We start from the raw sequence: 19,955 nt of genomic DNA on the forward strand, positions 1-19,955 counted from the left end.
ACCCTATTCTACAAGTAGTAATGAGAGAGTGAGTATGTTTTTACGCCGCTTGTAGCAATATCCCAAATATCATGGCAAGGGACACTGGAAATGGGCTTCACAGCATTGTACCCATGTGAGGAATCGAACCGGGTCTTCGGCGTGACGAACGAACGGTTTGACCACAAGGCTACCCTACACCACATATAGTATCGAGAGTGTGAGTATGGTTTATGTCGCTTTTAGCAATATTCCAGCAATATCACGGCAAGGGACACTGGACCTTTCTTAGGAATCGAACCTGGTTTGCGGCGTGACGAGCAAACACTTTAACCACAAGGCTACCCTACCGCCCCAACCCATGTAATAAAATACAGGGGCAGATATTACTATCAAACCTAAAATACAACAATAATCTACAGTAGCTGTTGGTGTTGGAAAGATACATTTTATTTCGATTTGATTTCAATATATCACACAACAATGCCTGTAACTATATGTTAAAAGCATTTGACGAAAATGGTCAAACGAACGTGGTTTCTTATATAAGACAATTATTGTTTCAAACTGGGTTTTCATGTGTGTGGTTGTCTCAGGATTGCGGCGATATGAAAAGCTTCATGGTTATATTCAAACAACGTATAAAGATATAGAATTTAAAAACTGGCATTAAAAAATCACAAATCCTTCTTTCCTTGATGTTTATTCATTTTATAAATCACTACTCGGACAAGAAAAAAATGTCTGTCTACTTTAGCATGTGAAAGAGATCTTCTTAGAGCTGTATGTAAATTCAGTTGTTTAAAACATCATCTAAATGTACAGAAAACCCGATTTAATACAACCACAGAGTCATCGTTTAGTTTATGTATGAAATGTAAACGCTATGAAATAGAAAATGAATAACATTTTTTGTTGATTTGTCCTTTTTATAAAAGTAGTAGAGAAAATTTAACTCCCAAATGTTACCTTGGGCAACCATCTGTCCCAAAATGTATCAGTCTTCTATCTACCAGAAATGATTGTGCTATTAAAAACCTGTCAATATATTTAAAAAGACATTTACGTATGTAAATACAAATGCCAAAAAAGATGAACGTTTCTTGTATGTGCATACCATTTATTATTCCTGTAAATGAACTCTGGGCCATGTGGCCTTCCTTCATGAAAAAACTTCTTGTATAAGCTGGTATAAACAACTATGGAATTTTTGGATACATGTTAATCTACAAACTTGCAATGTCTCCTAGATTTACGTATGCGGCGTTTCTGTATTGTTTGTCGAAAACGTCATAACATGCTGATAAATATATTAAAAGCGACAAAAACCATTCAATCATCAAGAGAAACTAAGAACAGCAATGGCATAAAGATACAAGAATGACACGTCAATAGTTGAATAATAACTTTAATCATTCTTCATGTATTCAATCTCAAGTACATGTGTCTGGACAGGAAACAGTTATCAAATGGTGAGGTGAAATGGGGTTTAACGTCGCGTCCAAGATTATTGCACTTACATAGCAACGTGCATGCACGTGTGTGTGTGTGTGTGTGTATGTGTGTGTGTGTGTGTGTGCGGCTGCTTGTACTAGTCCGGACTGATGCCGATTTATAGTGCTAGCTTACTGAGATACCATGCCGCAGTTTAACATGAATACCCCACTCAGACACAGTATACTTACACCGAGCCGACCAGTCCTTGTTTTAGCCCCTTAATGCCGAGCGCCAGACAGGGCCACAACAAGTACCATCTTTTAACGTCTTTTGGTATGACGCGGCCGGGGATCGAACCCCGGACCTTCCGCTCTCCGGGTGGACGCTCTACCACTAGACCACGGAGGCGCTTATCAAATGGAATAGATTGGATACACAAATTGATAAAATTAGTCACCTTTTTTAAGGAACGATCAAACGATTTCTTAGCAAAGCGTCCATTGATATGCTATTTTCAGCTTTTATACCCACATTGCACAAAGAAAGCTTGGGCAGTGCAGACTAATATAATATGGCTTTGCATGAATGTCCTTGAAAACATACAATTACCTTCACAGCCACATTACAAAAACATATCTGTCCTGTTTTAAAAGATGTAAAAAGAATGCTGACACTGGCAATTACGGCGCATCATTCATGCAAAGTGACAGAATCTCACATCCGACCTTCTTCTGTGACAGTTCTTAAAAAAAGAAATGGATATAGTGTTTCTCCTCACATTTGAAACGTGAAGTATTACTCTGCTTTGGTACAATGTAAAAGAAGGATTCACTCACTCACTTACATACATGACAACTATCAGTATTGCCCACTTAACATATGAACAATTTGCAATAAGGTGTAATGTGTGTCATCGTCAGAGGCTGATGTTAACTGAGGATACATTAATTCCTTAATTGGTATTCAGCATACTTCACTTGGAACATGCTGCTTATCCTCATGAAAGAACAAATTGAACCTCCCAAGGCCAAGGTTTCTTCAGAAATGTACTTTATTCATAAGATAATACTGTGATGGTGTTTTATCTTAAACGATATTGATAGGAACATATTCAACATTTTATTACAATCATGTCCAAACCAGGTAAAAGCTTTAGTCACAAGACAACAGCATTTTTCAGGAATCAGAAGATCCAGGTCCTGCCATGGCCCTCCGGATCTCCAACTCTTGAAAGACTCAAACACAAAGGAGGTCATACAATTTACATGATCTCAGCACAAATGCCTCGGTCTGGAAGGATTCGGACTTGACAGTGTCCACACAAAACTATACTGCCAGGAGTACGTGAAATAACTTTTTTAACTGAAATTTGGAATCTATAACACAGAGCTGAACACCATCTAATTAGAAATTCCAGCAATGCCCCCGAAAACGAAACAATCCATACCTCATCACAAATACTTCAATGTGCCCTAACGTCAACATCATTTGCACTAGCATACAGGCCAGGCCACTGTTGAGACGTATTTTGTAATCATTCCAGTGGTACTTCTAACTTATGATCAGTTTGCCAATCGAAATTAATGGGGTTAATGTCAATCGTGCGTCTCTCAAGAACTGAGAGGTCAGATAGCCTGACATAGGCGTTTTGGACAGTGGAATTTGTGTAAATATTGTACAAAGCAGATAATCCAATAATACGAATGAGACAAACTTGACGTTGCCATATATCAATGTTCATTCATTATTCACGCAGCTATCTGTCAACTGTCAGTTTGCTGCAAGCTAAAATATCAACAGCGTGTGAATCTTAGAAACTGATGAGATTGAGTCGGGCACCTTATTTCAAGTTATCACCTGGAAGTATTGTACTGAACAGAGTAAGTGCAAATTAAAAAGATTCTGCTACAAACAAAACATGGCAGAGTACAGTCGAAGGAAGGTTTGCTTTAATATGTTATTTATCAAAATAACAATTTGTCAGAAATGCAACTAATTACTCTAAGCAGTGTCGAGTTTATTAAGGAAAAGAGAGAATATGATACAATACATTTTAAGATAAGTTCCAACGGTATTCAGTCAGCGAGCAAAACAGGCAGATGAGGACAGGCTCGGTCAGAAGGTTGACTGCGTGTCAGAGTAAGTATCATCACTGGATTGTCCGACCCAGACCCAATTACTTACAGGGTGGGTGCCGAGTTAGGCAACGAACAAAAAAAACATGAGGGTACTTAGGTGTAAGTTGTGTGTGTGCTACTAGTTGAGCAGAACATGCGTTTCCTTTTCGGGAACATCTCATGTCATCTGTAACAAATTATTTATTTGGGATAACACTTTCTTGGTAAAGTTCAAATTCTAGTACTTTTGGGGGTTGAGTTCTATCGGGATTCGACTCCACACACTCAGAGTGAGGCACTTAATCGCCAGCACACACAGTCAGCGATCTAACCAACTCAGGCACTCAGCTTCCCCAAATTGGAAGCGTGACAACTGGTAGTCCAGATCACGTACTTTGTGTACCCCTCTGATAAGTGGAAATTGACAGGGCTCCCATGGCCGAAACATAAGGCAATGTGTAATCATCTGATGTCATCATTGATTTACAGTGATCCACGGCCAGTCATATAATTTTATTACTTTTATTGCCTCTTAAGTTTGATATCACTTTTGAAGTATAAGATTTTGTCTTCTCGTCAGCTCTGAGGAACACAATTCTGAATAATCTAAATTTAGTTCGCCCTGACATCAGTAAACCAATGTTTCATTTAGGAGATAAATATTTCGTTTTGTAAGATTTGCGTGATGTTATGCTGAATGGATGTACGGAAATTTCATTTGAACACGACGCCGTAAGGCGGAGTGTTCAAATGAAAAATTTCCGTACATCCATTCAGCATAACATCACGCAAATCTTACAAAACGAAATATTTATCGACATTGTAACATGAACGTTAATTAAATCGATATTTAGGAGGAACTAATTTACTGAGCGCATGACACAACAAAACTGTCGTTAGTAATACGTCTCCTCGTGCTCACCTTCGAAAAGATGCATGATATGGGGTGCCGCGAAACCGATCAATGGTTTCGAGGTACTCCAATAATGAGGGTCCATTTTACGAAAGGGGTGGTCACATGTTCAAGCTCATTTCTCAGAAAATAAACAAACAACAGGAAATATCACAAATTCAATTCTTTATCACAGTTCCTCATCTTACTTGTAATTTGTAGTTGTGCGTAACTATGAAATACAAATAATCAAAATTAGAAAAGACGTACATACTGTTTGGCCCCTGTACAAGATAGTGTCAACTCGCCTGAAACTGAGGTGGTGACAAGAGACGTCAAACGTGCGAAATTTCAGACATGCAGCTTAGCTGGGATTGAAAAAGTTGTTTACTGTTACAGTGGAATAACATATGTGAGAGAGGCCGTGGAAATTAGCAGAAGAATTAACCTGGAAATTACTCACGGGAGCAGTGGACAGTGGCAGGATATTTGTATCTATGACAGGTACCAAATTACGTTCGTTAGCGAGCTGCTCCTGTCTCTGAAAAATGTTCGAATAATGTCGTTTTTGAGACGAGCACGAGTCAATGGAATACGACTTCAACGATTCATCGGATTTGTGGCCGGTAATTCTGCAAATCTCGCGATTCAATACCTGCGTTTGACAGTAAAGTGACGGCAGTTTGCAGTGTGAAATTCCCGGTCTTGGATAATGTTTATGCTGCGCTCAAATGGCGGCCCCCTGATGTGCCTGTGTATGGCAGCACGTAACCCAACAAAACTCGATTTTGAGTAAAGTTCTCCCTCAGCATTTCTGACTTCGGCATAAAAGAACCTCAGTCTCTCATTCAGTTGAAAAGCAGGAAGCTCTTCGAACGTGGGTTCAAAACCTCGGAAACCAAGCCATTCTGGAAGTGAAAAGATTGCCGTGTTCAGGGTACAAATGTGACGGTAAGTGGGAGTATTTCGTTATTATTACGGTGTCGTGTTTAAATGAAATTTCCGTATATCCATTTAGTATAACATATCTCAAATCTTACAAAACGAAATATTTAATTTATGTTAAGATTTTGGTCAATCTCGTTATATTATTGCCAATTTTTGCGATGACACATTGGTCACGCTTTACATTGCTATTATGGCAATGGTGTAAGGGAGGTAACTCTCGCTGATGTTGATCGAATCTGCGTAGGAATTTTTTTTTATTTGTTTATGTATTCTTTTATGTTTCAATGGCTTACGTCGAAATATTTTAACTCCCAGTAGATTTGGAGAGGTTCCTATCCACGATGTCCTGTACTGCTTTTGTATCAAGGGACGCGAAGCGGTGACTGGACGCTTGAACTTTGGGCTCTACGGAAACGCTGGCTGTATTTCCTAGTTCGGGGGCCATCTCAGAACGGTTTTCAGCTTCAACAGCTTTTTGTGGGTTATAATAAGAACAAAATTAGGTGGATGTATGAAAGTCATTATAGAGTTGCAATAAATGTTTTTTACTCTGTTAAAAATTGATTTTGTTTTGTTTTTTCCTTTGGCCAAGCCCAAGAAAATTACATTATTTATGATTATGATTTTGTAATTAATGGAAAAAGGTAAATTTCATTTACCTTCAAATTCTTGTATTATCTCAGAAAATGTCTCGTCGCCCCATTCACTCAATATTTCAACGAAATCTCCGATGTGGAAGTCAGGGTAAATTTCCATCTGTTCCTCCATGTTGATGATTTCAAAAATAGTTCCATTAATTAATGTATACATACACGGTGATGAGACCCCAAAAATTCAGCGATGTTATGCTCATTCGACAACACTTTTTAACCAATCAGATCAGGGAACATACCTACATTTATGTTACAATGACTTGTACATCTGACTACAAATCTAATGAAGATAGCGACGACTATGGTTTGTGATGCGATGATGAAAGGAATATCTTTTGATGACCTTTGATACATGTTATACTATTCTCTGATAACAGTAGATTCATGTTTTCTAGATTTCCACATATTCGCTCTGAATATTTATTTAGAAAATAGAATCAGGAGTATGTTGAAAACCGGAAAATTCATGGAATATATGAATAATGTTTGATAGATTTGAGATTAATGCCGTAAAAATTATCACAGGGCAATGAATTATATAGCACAGCATCCGGTTGGAAAGTAAAAATTGACAATTGAATTCATATAGCCTGTGACAGTCTCCTGAGAACTATTATCAACTTTTATGGACATCATGAGCATCGATCCACGCAATTGATATACGATGGCATGCATAAACCAAGTCAGCGAGGCATGTATGGCATCAACCCTATGATTTCAGCGTAACGAGCGATCGCTATAGCAACAGTTGTATTCCACCGCCTATTTCCACGAGAAATGCCCGAACATAGATGGTAATAAACATATATCCAATTGTCTTGCTTCTTGTTAAATGGCACCCGAGTGAAAACTAAACCCTCCGTTTCCTTACACCAATGAGCGGATTCTGAGGTTACTGTATTTATTTATTGTCACTTGAATGGAATGATCAATTTCATGATAATAGGAGAATATCGTGATTGATATATCTAATTATGTTTCGTCTGGGTCCTACCGCCTCCGTGGTGTAGTGAATAAAGCGTCTGTCTGAACAGCGTCTGTGCCGCGCACTTACACTTTAGGATCCAATAGACTTGTTAAATACTTTCAGAGTTATTATATGACCATAAATACAGGATACAGGTGCTACACATTGCACGTTCTTACTTGTTTTATTTGATAGTGACATATGGACACATGCTTTTGAGGACATCGTACATTGACTCTGCTTTATGCAGATATGTCAAATTATTCTGGAAAGTTTGTTTTCGCTTTTCTATTTATTAACACTGTTCTGTGTACATGATTGGGGTAATTCTGTAAAATATTTTAATTTATTCCAGACCTAGATTGTATTTGCTTAATATCTTTGCATGTTATAAGTTTGCCACATCAAACAAGGGTCCAAATCTCTTTCACAGTCGTGAAAAGTCTTTATGTTACTCGTCAGTGATCTTAAAACATCCACGACAGAGTTCTTAACACAACAGTGTACCGTAACACAAAACACACATATTCCCACTCATGGCCGGAAACGTTGCTACTCTCCGTTCCATCTTGTTGTGTAAAGGATACTCTGTAAGGGGATAATTATCACAAATAAAAAAATAACATCACGATAAAGAGGTAATGTCCCCCTAATTGGCTATTTACACCGTTTGAGGTCAGTCTTTGGCCGGAAGGAACTCCGTATAATTTAGTATATGAATTAAGCACAAATCTTACATCTTTGTTTATTAGACAGGAAACACAATTATTCTCACTAATGGACGGAGCCGTCTACTCACCATTCCATCTTGTTGTGTAAAGGACACACTGTTAGGAGATAATATTCACAAATCGAAAGTAACATCAGAATAAAAAGGTAATGTACCCCCTTGTCAGACTTTATCCGCAAGGAACCCTGTATTATTTAGGGAAATGAATTAAGCACACATCTTAGATCTTTGTTTTATAGGCAGGAAAATAACCTGGTTTCATCAGAAACTGTCTGGAACCTTATGGGTCCAGCACTGATAAACTTCGCAGCCAACGAACCCAGCCTTAGGGGAAATGCTCGAAAATAATAGGTGTCTATCACTCCCTTATTAATGCTATCACAGACGAAACATGGTAAAAGGATAACTAATGTAAGTTGGCATCTTGACGGAAACGCTTGACATTGGCTCTTCAGTTATTGAAAGGTTGCCTTCTCAAACACATGCTAATGATGTATTCGGAAACGTACAATCGATTCTGCTTTAAGCAAAGATTTCTTGTGAATGTGGAAAGAGTTTTGTCATTTTTATTTGTAAAAGTGAATGTTGCTTGTGTTTCATGATTAACATCAAGATACAATAGTTTAGGACGTAAAGCGTTCAGCAAGACATTTAACTGATGAATACTTTTAATTTGAAAATCAAATGTAAACAGGTAATATGCTGAGAAATTCATTACCAATCCGGGCAGTTCACGAGGAATAGATACTGATGTTCGAGGTACTTGTTAACGTTGTCTGGTTGACACTAATAGAGGCATTAGTGGTGCCTTTAACAAGGCTGCTTTTGAACATGTATTTTGAGACGGGAATGGCACTCAACTATTACTCATTTGCACAGCTTGTATGTAGCTTGGGGGAGGGCGGGGAGGGCGGGGAGGGGCAGTTTCAAATGAAAGCAACTGTCATCTGATGTTTCCCGAGACACTTGTTTCTAAGAAATATGACATTTTGACATTTCTTTATGCATACGAGTCAGAATTTCTTCTTGGATTGTCCAAATCAAGATAAGACAATTTGGCCAAGCGGTGATAAACTTAAACATCAAGTATATCGATGATTTTATATTTGTCAAAGAAGCAGTTCCCTGTCGTTGATTTTACCCACCTGAACTAGTCATACAGGAGACCAGTGAGACCGCCTCGTCTATTTCATTTTTAGATCTTTGTGTATCATCTCTTAAGGATCTTTTTAATAGTATCAGTTGTCATTTAATTGTTGTGTTTTTAAAAGAAATAGAACTTTTGAAAATTTTTGATTGTGTAGATAGTTGATTTTTATGATATTGGTAGTGTTTAATGAGTAACTTAGATGGTTAATGGCTGTATCCACAAAGGGGGTTGAAGTAGTGTAAAATTATTGTCCCACTGAGAGGATATGTAACACCACATCCTGAAAGTACGTTTATTCATACCACTGTTTTTAAACGTAGTATATTTGTTTTGTTTTAATTATTGCTTAAATGCGTACCATCGCCAGCAGCTGAAGGGATGGTGTAAATCCTGCTGGGAGCCGTGCAGGTAGCAGAAGTATTGTAAGTCCCCACGGTCCCCAGTAAGGTGGCCTAACTTTGGTTGCTGGCGATCTCTAGCCCGTTTTTATAATGTATTGTTGAATAATAGGTTATTCTTTTAATTGTTCTAAACTAGTTTTACTTATAAACTGTAATATGCTAGTTGTTATACTGTCCGTCGATGACAGTTTTTTTTATTTTAATGTCAGTATTATAAATGTTCTCGTCACGATATGGCTGAAATATTGCCGATGTGACGTAAAGCTTTAACTCATTCACTAGATCAGTGTGTAAAGGTTCAGAGTGAGAAATCAGACCCCCAACAGTGTATGACAAGAGGGATGGCACGACTTCAACTTTCTTAGAGTCAACTTATGTCGAGCAGTATTCCAGTTTTCAAAAAGTGTCACACGTGTCTTGCTCAAAAGTCGTGTTGCTACACCATGGAGGCGGTCAGTAACTTTGATGGCATTTGACATAGAAACAAAAGATAACGTGATACTCATGAGAGTAGAAAGGTCAACCAAAACAACAAATGACAGTCATTCCTAAAACTTATTATTCATTCATATTCACTTTGCTATATCTACATGTTTTACCAGTGCTCAATCACAACACGCAGCCGCTTGATGCTGAGTATGCATTGGTTTGAGACTCAAGTTTTGATGCCGGAAAAATCTTAATTCCTTCAATCTATTTCCAGTGGAATCTGTTCCCGTGGATTATCGAGACTAATTCAGAATAAACAAGACGGAATACAAGAAAGTTAAGATAATGCCAGTTTCAATAAAAGCAACAAAACCTTTTCCATATTTATAAGAAATGCCAAAAGCAGAGTCGATTGAACGATTCCAACTATGTCATGAACATGTGTTTGTGAATCACTATCAAATAGTGATGATACCAGATAAAGGCAAGCCAATTGTTCGCCTGCAATAAATACAGGAATATTTGGTATAGTTCAAAATAGGAAAATTGCATCTGACTGATCCGTCAGTTTTAGAAATGTTTTTCAAAAGCCTTGCATGTTGCCATCTTAATCAAACAACTTCTGAGCAAGAGACGTATCACGCTGTGTGAAATCTTGGTAGAAAGAGCATGCTCGATGTACGTCAAAAGTTGAGAAATGTCAACACCGCAGGCTGGAGCTGAAGGAATATTGTTCGAAAAAAGAGGGAAACTTGAAGTCGTCCCTGTTGACGTGACTTATTTAATTTACCAATTTGACGCATTAGTGCCCCAAAGTCTGATGGAATTCCCCATTTCGTCATGTTCCAAATCAGGTGAACATTTGACTTGCCATGACATGTGTTTGTGACGGGTGCCACCGATGGGGTATAGTGCTCTCACCCTTTCCGAACACCTGGTATCACGATTGGATAGTGACAAACACATGCTCATGTAGGTGTGTGAGTGAGTATTGTTTTATGCCCCGTTTAGCAACATTCCAGCAATATGTCGACGGGGACACCAGAAATTAGCTTCGCACATTGTACCAATGTGGGAAATTGAACATGATAATGCATACACGACTGTGTTGATATGTTTTTTGATTTCGAAGGACTACAAACAATTGTCCCCTCCATGTTTTAGCACGTAACTATTTTCTTGGACGATTATCTAGTCAAAATTCAATTATTTACAAACCACCGACGTATGACAAGAGTACTGCTATGCAGTGTCTGGTAACACACAAACACTTACGTCTGTGTGCACATTGTGTTACTTGCGAGTGCTACCTGTAGGGCACGACATGATTAACATTTTCGTGACCACCTGGTGTCTACGTGATTTTTCATGCTCCGTTCAAATTATTTTCACTGCCATATTGTCTTTTACGCCCAATGGAATCTGTGACGTTTCATGTTCCTATATTGTGGAGAGATGTGTTGTATACTATGTGTGTTTGTCTGTTGTTCAACGTGAATATGTGAGTGTTGTGACGCGTTTATCAATATTCCAGCATTCAAGAACAAGACATAGTTATCACCATGTGGAATCGAACCCGCGTCTTCGGCGTGACGAGCGAACAATTTAACCATGAAGATACCCCACCACCTCACATACTTACTTCATTGCAAATACAAAATACACTGTTTAAGTGACATGCAAGAACAGATACAAGTAACCAACCAACATCCTCAAAACGTCTAGATGTGTGAGTGAATCAATCGTTTTAGTTGCATCTCCTTGGCCAGACGGCAAATGTTTCTGCCCTACGGTTATTCGTGTCTATTGCTTTAAGAGGATGGCGTGTGACATTTTCCCAATCGGCGTCTCGCGATGCTTCCACCTCATAACCCCAGTCATTAATTGAGGATTGAAACAGGCATTAAACACATCTTACGCACTTATGTGCTCGACTCGCAAACAGCAATGCAAATCTGAATACCATTCCGAGACAAACATGTATGTGCACGAGGCTCTGTAAAATGCTACTTACGTGCACTCCATGTTGACAAGGAACAGACAGGGCTGGCGACTTATAGTAAATTCATCCCATAACATTAGTAGAGATACAGTGATTTCGATGTGTAGGAAAGGACAACGAAACCAATCTGTCTTAGAGTGAAATTGACCATAAGTCCGCTTAATAATGAGCGGACTGTTAAGCAGTTCGCTATAAAAATAAAGACAGGCATGTTGCGGCCTGAAGAAAGAACGAAGTGGAAATAATTTTTATTAAACCAAGCTTAATGTGCGAATACTTTCTCGGAAATACTGAAATACACTTTTGTCCGATGAAAATTCGTCTTTTCAATCAAATCTGTCGCTCACAATACGCAGGGATTGACGTTCTAAATCGCATTGTCAGGATCTATTTACGTCCATTCCGTTTGCCCCGAAGCTATTGGGCACCAGACTCCAATAATCCAACAACTGTAAAAGGCTTTAAAATTATGTATGGTGCAGCGGAAATCGACACAAGTTTATACCATAGCTTGCAGTGATGTAACGCGTAGGTTAGACACAGTCCTTCCATCTGGATCCGGTGGCCAGGCTAGGTAGCGTGGTTGTTTGTGTGCCATCGTAGGTCGCTGGTCATAATGGCTACGACAGGGTCAGATTCTGTTATTTAAAGGCCTTCCCTGGCATATTGGTGACTATGGTGTAAATCTTGTCACAAAGAATCTATTGGTCAGTCAAAGTCTTACATAAAACCTATCAGTTTGCCTACCTGTATTGTTATGAGGATATTACACACGTCACGTCACAACTGACCATGACCTCACTTCGAATTACCATGAAAAGAGTCTTGTTAACTAGTAATGAGAAATCCGTTGCACTGGCGGGGCATGTATGCCATTTAATGGGATGCGCGTAGTGTCAGAGAACGGTGGAATCAATGCATGTTTGTGAAATTCGAAATACAAGACGCGTCAGCCAATAATTGATCTTCTTAGTATGATTCAATAGTCATGTTTTTATCATTTGAAGAATATGCACATAATGGTAAAATGTTGTCATGTTTGGTCTGTCAAATAGCCTGGATTGCATATATTTGGGTCTTGTGATACATTATTAAAGATGGAATTGTTAATAAGGTACACATTCACGAAAGAGAAAACTGATCAAGGGGAATTTAGTCAGGAAGCAAAATCAGATTCTGAGTAACCTACTTGCAAGGAAATCAGAAAATAGATCCGCAATGCGCACGTGTCTATTCACGAAATAAATAGTAGTCTGCGCGTAAAACATGGGATACAATAGTTCATTTAATACTGACCCTAAAGACAAAAACAATTATTTTATTACACACATCAATTATTATATCTAATAACTGTCCATAATATACACATGATATGTTTTTAGAAGTAATAAGTGAAATAGAACTACTTTCTATAACACAACGAAATACGTTTTATCTCAACCAGCTATAAGAAAGCTGTTATTTATTAAATCTGCTTTTTTACAAACATTTTTCTTCTGGCAATCTCGCAGCTGTTAATGTGGTCCGTGCACATATTGGTTTAGTTAAAAGAGTGCAGCCACTTAGTGTTCCTATTTGCTTGATTTTACTGGGCATTGGTTCCTACCATAGAGACAGATGTACCGATTACTTGAGTTTAACCTTGACCTGCTCAGCATGAACCTGAGCGGAAGATTACATTTCTCCTGGTCGCAGTCATCCGGGATTTATCGTGATAACGCCATGCGTGGTATATCGTGACAGAGCATAATGCCCAAGGACATTTGATTCCCAGCAAGTAACCGTGTTTCACGCAGGATTTGAGGATGACCTTCCAAGTGATTAAGATAAACAAGTAAAAGGTATCAGTCAGTGATCCGGGGTTTCCGGATAGGACGTGGTTGACGAGGACGTCAAATTGTTATCAGGCTGTTTGTGAAAAGCTAAAAAAATGTATCGTTACGACGCAACGGATGCCCCACTGGTGCACTCTATCCAAATGGAGAAATGGATAAGAGCCAAAAAGACAAATTGTGTGTGAACTACGATTTCTGACTGATATTAATTTACACTTATGACGAGGGGGTTAGCATATGACACCACAACATACACAGCAGAGATAGCTCGATAGGCGAACCAAGTCGTTTGATACGACGACAAACAATCGGACTAGTCTCACATTATAACCGCCTGATCTCCATGTCATCAAAACAGTAAGACGAGCAATGAGTACTGGGGCCCAACTGTCATTACTCCCAAAGCCCATATATTTCCGTCAGGAAGATACATGTGTGGAATGATGACACGAACAGATATAAATGTCGTTGCACATGTCAATATCGTTATCCATGGCGCTGACACACCGAGAAACATAATCAGAGTGAATGGTCGTACGTTTCTGGCACACCCAAGGGTCGCAACTCCGTCTTAGACGACTGGAGAAACCATGCTCCTTCAGATAAGAGAATGTATATGATCTTGATCATGTGTGTGAGCATATTGTTTCTGCAATGTTATTGCTTGAATATCATTATACTTCAGCTGTATCGGTACTCGAACTGCATGACAGTCAGGAACACCATTAATTGGCTTCACACACTGTACCAGTGTTGGGATTCGAACCAGTGTCATTCCTGAGTTGCAAACACTTTCAGTACGACATTACCCTACCGACGAATACTATCGATTCCATCCCAGTTGTCATCCGCAGAATGCTCTACACATTCAATTGGCGATTACAGGTTTGTATACACATTGTTTCGACAACGTGAATACTTCTAAAGACAATTCAAAAAGTGAATGTTATATAATAGCAACATATCAATAGATAACTATATAACACATGCATGACGATAACTTAATGTATTAATTTAAATGTTTAAAAAAATATACAATAAATCTGTTAAAATAACAAAGAAATCGGTCTAACGCTGCTGTTTCACTCTTTGTTCTTCGTTAAAAATACAAACGCCTTGATAATATGAAACATTTGGCAAGTTGTGGCAAGGTATCAAAGAATAATTCCTGGACAATTGAAAGTAAGATCGAAATGACTTAAGCTAAAGAACCAAACTGGAAAACAGCAGTGAAAAAGACGCAATGTCTCTCAATAGTCGATGACTTACACAAATGAGGAAGGCGCTCTTGGAAATGTCACCTGCTGCTGCCAAATCCTGTTTTAAAAGACTCTAAAAAGACTTCATTTAAGCCATCTCTCCAAACATAGGATTTTGTTTTGAATCAACCAAAAGGTAACTGCTAAAGTTTCAATCGTCTCTTAGTATAATGCACAAACAGAATGGTTTGAATCTGGCATGCTGCTGTGCTTACGTGTGGATATATTGACATTTGTATAAAGTGAAGTTAACGTTCAGAAACGTATTAACACAATCCGGAGGAAACCACTGGGAATCCCCCAGCATGAATACAGTACAGAAGCGTGGTTTCTGATCAAATAGATATATTAACTCTGAACTCGCAAGCTCCAACATTCATACAGTCTGATCCACACTTTATTTCGGTTGATACCCTAATGAACGCACACAATGTGAAAGTAAATTCTTAAGTATTAACCAGTGTTTGATGAGTCATGTTTGACAATTTGGCTTGCTTCAGTCCAAAGATTTTCTGAAAACTGACTTTGACGCTGGGGTATCCTACCCCTTTGCATTGAAATTAACAAAAGTGAGTACAGAATGGTCATTAATATTTCAAGCCCAAGGGGTCAACCAGATGAAATGAAATCCAGACGGGTCACCACCCCTAATGTTCTGTTAACCAGACATACTATTAAATACGTATTCGCATTCTATAAGGTTTTCATTTTAAGCTGTGATGCCGAGAGAAAGCAAGAATCCATGAAGCGGAAAGACTTTGTCTCTCCCCAAATAAATATTTTAAAGTAATCCAATCCACTTGGAAAGTTTTGACCATCTTCTTTTGGGACACCAACAGCATAATACACATCGATTATATTTACAAAGGGGAATAAGTATGAATAGTGAATATCATGCCAACTTATTGCGATGACTGAGTCTTTAAAAAGTAGTTGTCGCGGCTAACATTGCGTTGAGTTTTCTCCTCCTTCAGGACAATTCTCCAGTTTAAACGAGTCATGTTGCAACAGGTTCATTTAAGAAATGTAGATACGAGTTTCCACCCCATTGTCAGAGCTGCTTTATGAAAAAGAGAAAAACGCTATTTCAAGGTTTTTCATGTATTTATTAACATTTTATTTGTTGATGTAATTATTGTTTCCACAGAAGCTTAATGTTAGAACACAGCCTTAAATTACTTTAAGTAAAACAAGACTAAACCTGTTCAAGGCCGATAAACAAAATATACCCCAAGAACGCAATACAGGTACATTAAACCATTACAATATTTAGATGAGAAGGTTAAACTTTTGAGTATCAATCAAAAGATAAAGCTTTGAAAACTGAGAAAATTTTACGTTTCCATGAAGAAATGTGTAGACATTACAATTCTGGGTTTGAAATGTTTAATCTTTTAAAATAATATACTTACTGATATTATACAACCGCTATATATTTTTATTTGTTTTAAAATCATAACATATATAAAAAGTAATTTGATTATGTGACCATTATTTCATGCATCCAAATAATTTAAATTTGTAGTTGTGATGTGACTGAAATAAAACAGTCCAAGTACAACTGTGATGTCTGTAAGAAATCATTGGTCCATAACATACAATGCAATTTTGTCAGGAAATGTATCCATGTCGACGGAAACGCGGGCATATTTTTGCTTCTGTGTTTATAAAACATTAAACTCTGGAACATCATCTAGAGAATTACAAAACCCCGACGAACAGATTGAAAAAGCTTCACTTTAAAAAATAATGAAATAATATGGCATTTTCTTCTTCTCGGGGTATCCAAACAATACAATTTTTTTATTCTATTGATAGGTTTCAGACATTAAAACATACTTACGATTGGAGAACATATAATTGTCACCTTATCAAGGGTACTATTCAGATGTTTGATATCACAAACTCACACGCACGTAAAGAAACTATTTGGTAAATAGATATCCAACCTGGTTGAATCGCTGACGTTATGCTTGGTCACTCATGTTGGTGAACTGACAGGTGGCGAAAGGTTTATCATCCCCCGCCACGAAGTGGAAGGGGGATATAGGAATGGGTGCCGTCCGTCCGTCCTTCCATCCGTCTGTCCGTCCGTCACATCGTTTCCGGAGCAGATCTTGAAAGCCGTACCATATGTCTTCACCAAACTTGGCACATAGATAGGTTTAGTGGTGAATTGGTGCCTTTTGATAGTTTTGGATTTTTAAAGAAATAATTCTTTGAGTTTCCATGGCAACGACTTTGATTTAGACTGAAAATGGCGGTAGTCCTCGATTCCGTAGCAGATCTTGAAAACCGTACTATATTTCTTCACCAAACTTGGCACAGAGATAGATCTAGTGGTGAATTGGTGCCTTTTGATAGTTTGGGATTTTAAAAAATATTGTTTTTTGAGATTCCATGACAACGACTTTGATTTAGACTGAAAATGGCGGTAGTCCTCGTTTCCGGAGCAGATCTTGAAAAACGTACTATATTTCTTCACCAAACTTGGCACATAATGTCTTCTCACAGTATTGAATATATTTCCTTTCTTGTTGGTAAATTGCATTGCTTGAGTGTATGTTCCTCCAAAAGTGTCATGGACACAGTTGTTGCATTCACTGACTAACTTCATGCAGAAACACAACTCATTACAAATACAAAAGCGTAACTGATCTTAAACCTACTCAACTGTATAAACAATATATATTCTTGTCAACCATACTTCACTTGCTTGATAACAGTGTCAGAACCTTCACCGACATCATCGCTTCTAATTGTAATAAAGAAGTTGTTCGTCCATATGTCTCATCCTTACTCATTACAAAATCAGTTACATTCTATCATGAACTGCAGATGGATAAAACAACACCAGTAATAACTTTTTTAGTGCTGCAATTAGGCCATTTACATTGCACACAACCCGACATGTCATTTTGGCGGGGGATGTGAGTATTTCATGCTTGTTTTGTTCTGAACATTGCTAAAAAAACTCATATCTGGAACACACATCTATTTTCGCGAATACCTGGTATCATCACTCTATGATACAGTGGGAATCGTACAATTGATCCTGCATTTAGCAAATATTTCTTATTTGAAATGTTCACTGCTCTTTTGCCTTTTATGCCCAGTAGCCGTCTCTTAATATTTGTGCGTGACCCTAAGGTCAAACTCCAAAACGAGGCTTTCCCCACACGCTGTTCAAAGTGGCATCTGAGCATTGCTGTGTCCTCGAATGCGTTTCCGATGCGAGCTGCGATAAATCTTAAAGTTTTCATCATTGTTCCGGTCGATTTACCTTTGAGGAAACGATGACTGGTAGCCTTCCGGCAAGTTAAAGGAAAATTGTTCAAATTTTCTTTTGGCAAAACTGATGAGCGAATATCGCCTGTCGACTATTTGTTTGTTTGTTTGTTGTTTAACGCCGCACTCAGCAATATTCCAGCTATATGACGGCGATCTGTAAACAATCGTGTCTGGACCAGACAATCCAGTGATTGACATCATGAGCATCGATCCACGCAATTGGGATATATATATATAGAGAGAGAGGTTATCACGCGAGTGTGTTTGGGGATAGTAAATATCTTGCATTAGGAATAAACATTGTATTTAGCGAGCCTTAGCGAAATAAATAGTGTGTATTCCTAAAACAGGGTATTTACCATTCCCAAACACACAAGAGTGATAACCATTCTTTAATTCTGTGCTTCAAACTCGCTTTCCCTCTCTAACTAACATTACCGAAACATTGCGAGTTTTCCTGGAATGCGCGCATAAATATTTATTATGTCACAGGGTAAGTGATGTGTCAGTCGGACAGTGACAGTAGCCAATATAGTTCCAACTGAAATCTGTTTCTTATACAGTGGCGAAGCAACACATACGCAAAACAACAATTGTTTTTAATTGCCTTTCGCGGCAATCTATCGGTCTGTCCGCTAGAGTAACTGCCCTTTGTCAAAGGGAAGCTACTCTAACCCTAGTCTATGAGACGTCACGGCCACGGTCAGTCGTTGTTGACAGTCGTTCAGTCCTGTCATAAAGTTAAGAATGAGTGAGTTAATATTTAAAGTCACATCGGCAGTATTTCAGCCATATCGTGACTTGAACAAGTGAATTTATATTATATATTAAAGCTGTCATCGAAGGACAGTACAACAACCAGCAATATATCACAGATTATAGTTTTAAAACTAGTTTTAGAACAATAAAATAATCAGATACAATTCAGACGATACAATATATGAGATCGCCAGCAGCTGGAGATAGACCACCATGCTAGGGTCCATGGGGACTTACAGTACTTTTGCTACCTGCATGGACCCCAGCCGGATTTACATCATCCCTTCAGCTGTTGGCGATTATTAACAAATCTAGCCACAATTTAAAGGAACATATATGCTGCGATTAAAAACGTGGCTGAAATAAATAGACTTTGAAAGTCATGGTCTTACGTATCCTCTAAGGGGGACAATAATTTTTTGCACTACTTTAACCCCCTTTGAGGATACAGCCACTAGCAATCTCAGTTATTAATTTTATTCAACCAATTATAAAAATCACTGATTATATACAGAATATATCATTCAAAATTAATGCAATAATTCAATTTCCTTTAAAAAAGCAAAAATTAAATTAGAACTAATAGTATTAAAAAGATCCTTCATAGATTTAACCTTGAAATAGTTATCCCTTGTGATGGAAAAATCAACACAGTCAAGCAGGACATGCTTAACTGTGATTCTTTCATCACAAGGGATGCAGAATGGAGGATCTTCACCTTTTTAAATATATTCATGAGTGTAACGCGAATGGCCAATACGACATCGTCTTAAAATGACCTCTTCAAATCTGGACTGACAACCCAAGTAGGTATAACCGATATTTGCTTTTATTGCATGTAATTTATTTATACCCACTTGGGTGTCCCACTTCTTCTGCATTAGATCTTTGATGTAAGATCTAATGACAGGTTTGTAATCACTGTATGGTATCAGAAGTGGTGTCACAGATTTGTTGAGTGCTGCTTTAGCAGCAGCATCAGCCATTGTATTACCAACAATTCCAACATGGCTGGGTAACCAACAAAAGACGATGTCATACTGGCCAGTCGCAAGGTTATTATGTAGTTCTATGATGTCGAGTACAATTGGATGCTGACACGATGT

At 38.1% G+C, this 19,955-nt stretch overlaps 1 protein-coding gene across 1 annotated transcript in view; it reads right to left on the reverse strand.

Moving 5' to 3' along the window:
- LOC139465141 (uncharacterized) overlaps nucleotides 1-19,955 on the reverse strand; it is a 101,112-nt gene that overhangs the window by 62,335 nt on the left and 18,822 nt on the right. The gene's annotated exons all lie outside the window — the stretch shown is intronic.

Source organism: Haliotis cracherodii, unplaced genomic scaffold, assembly GCF_022045235.1.
Source record: "Haliotis cracherodii isolate W230 unplaced genomic scaffold, xgHalCrac1.p SCAF_17, whole genome shotgun sequence".
NCBI classification, from domain to species: domain Eukaryota; kingdom Metazoa; phylum Mollusca; class Gastropoda; order Lepetellida; family Haliotidae; genus Haliotis; species Haliotis cracherodii.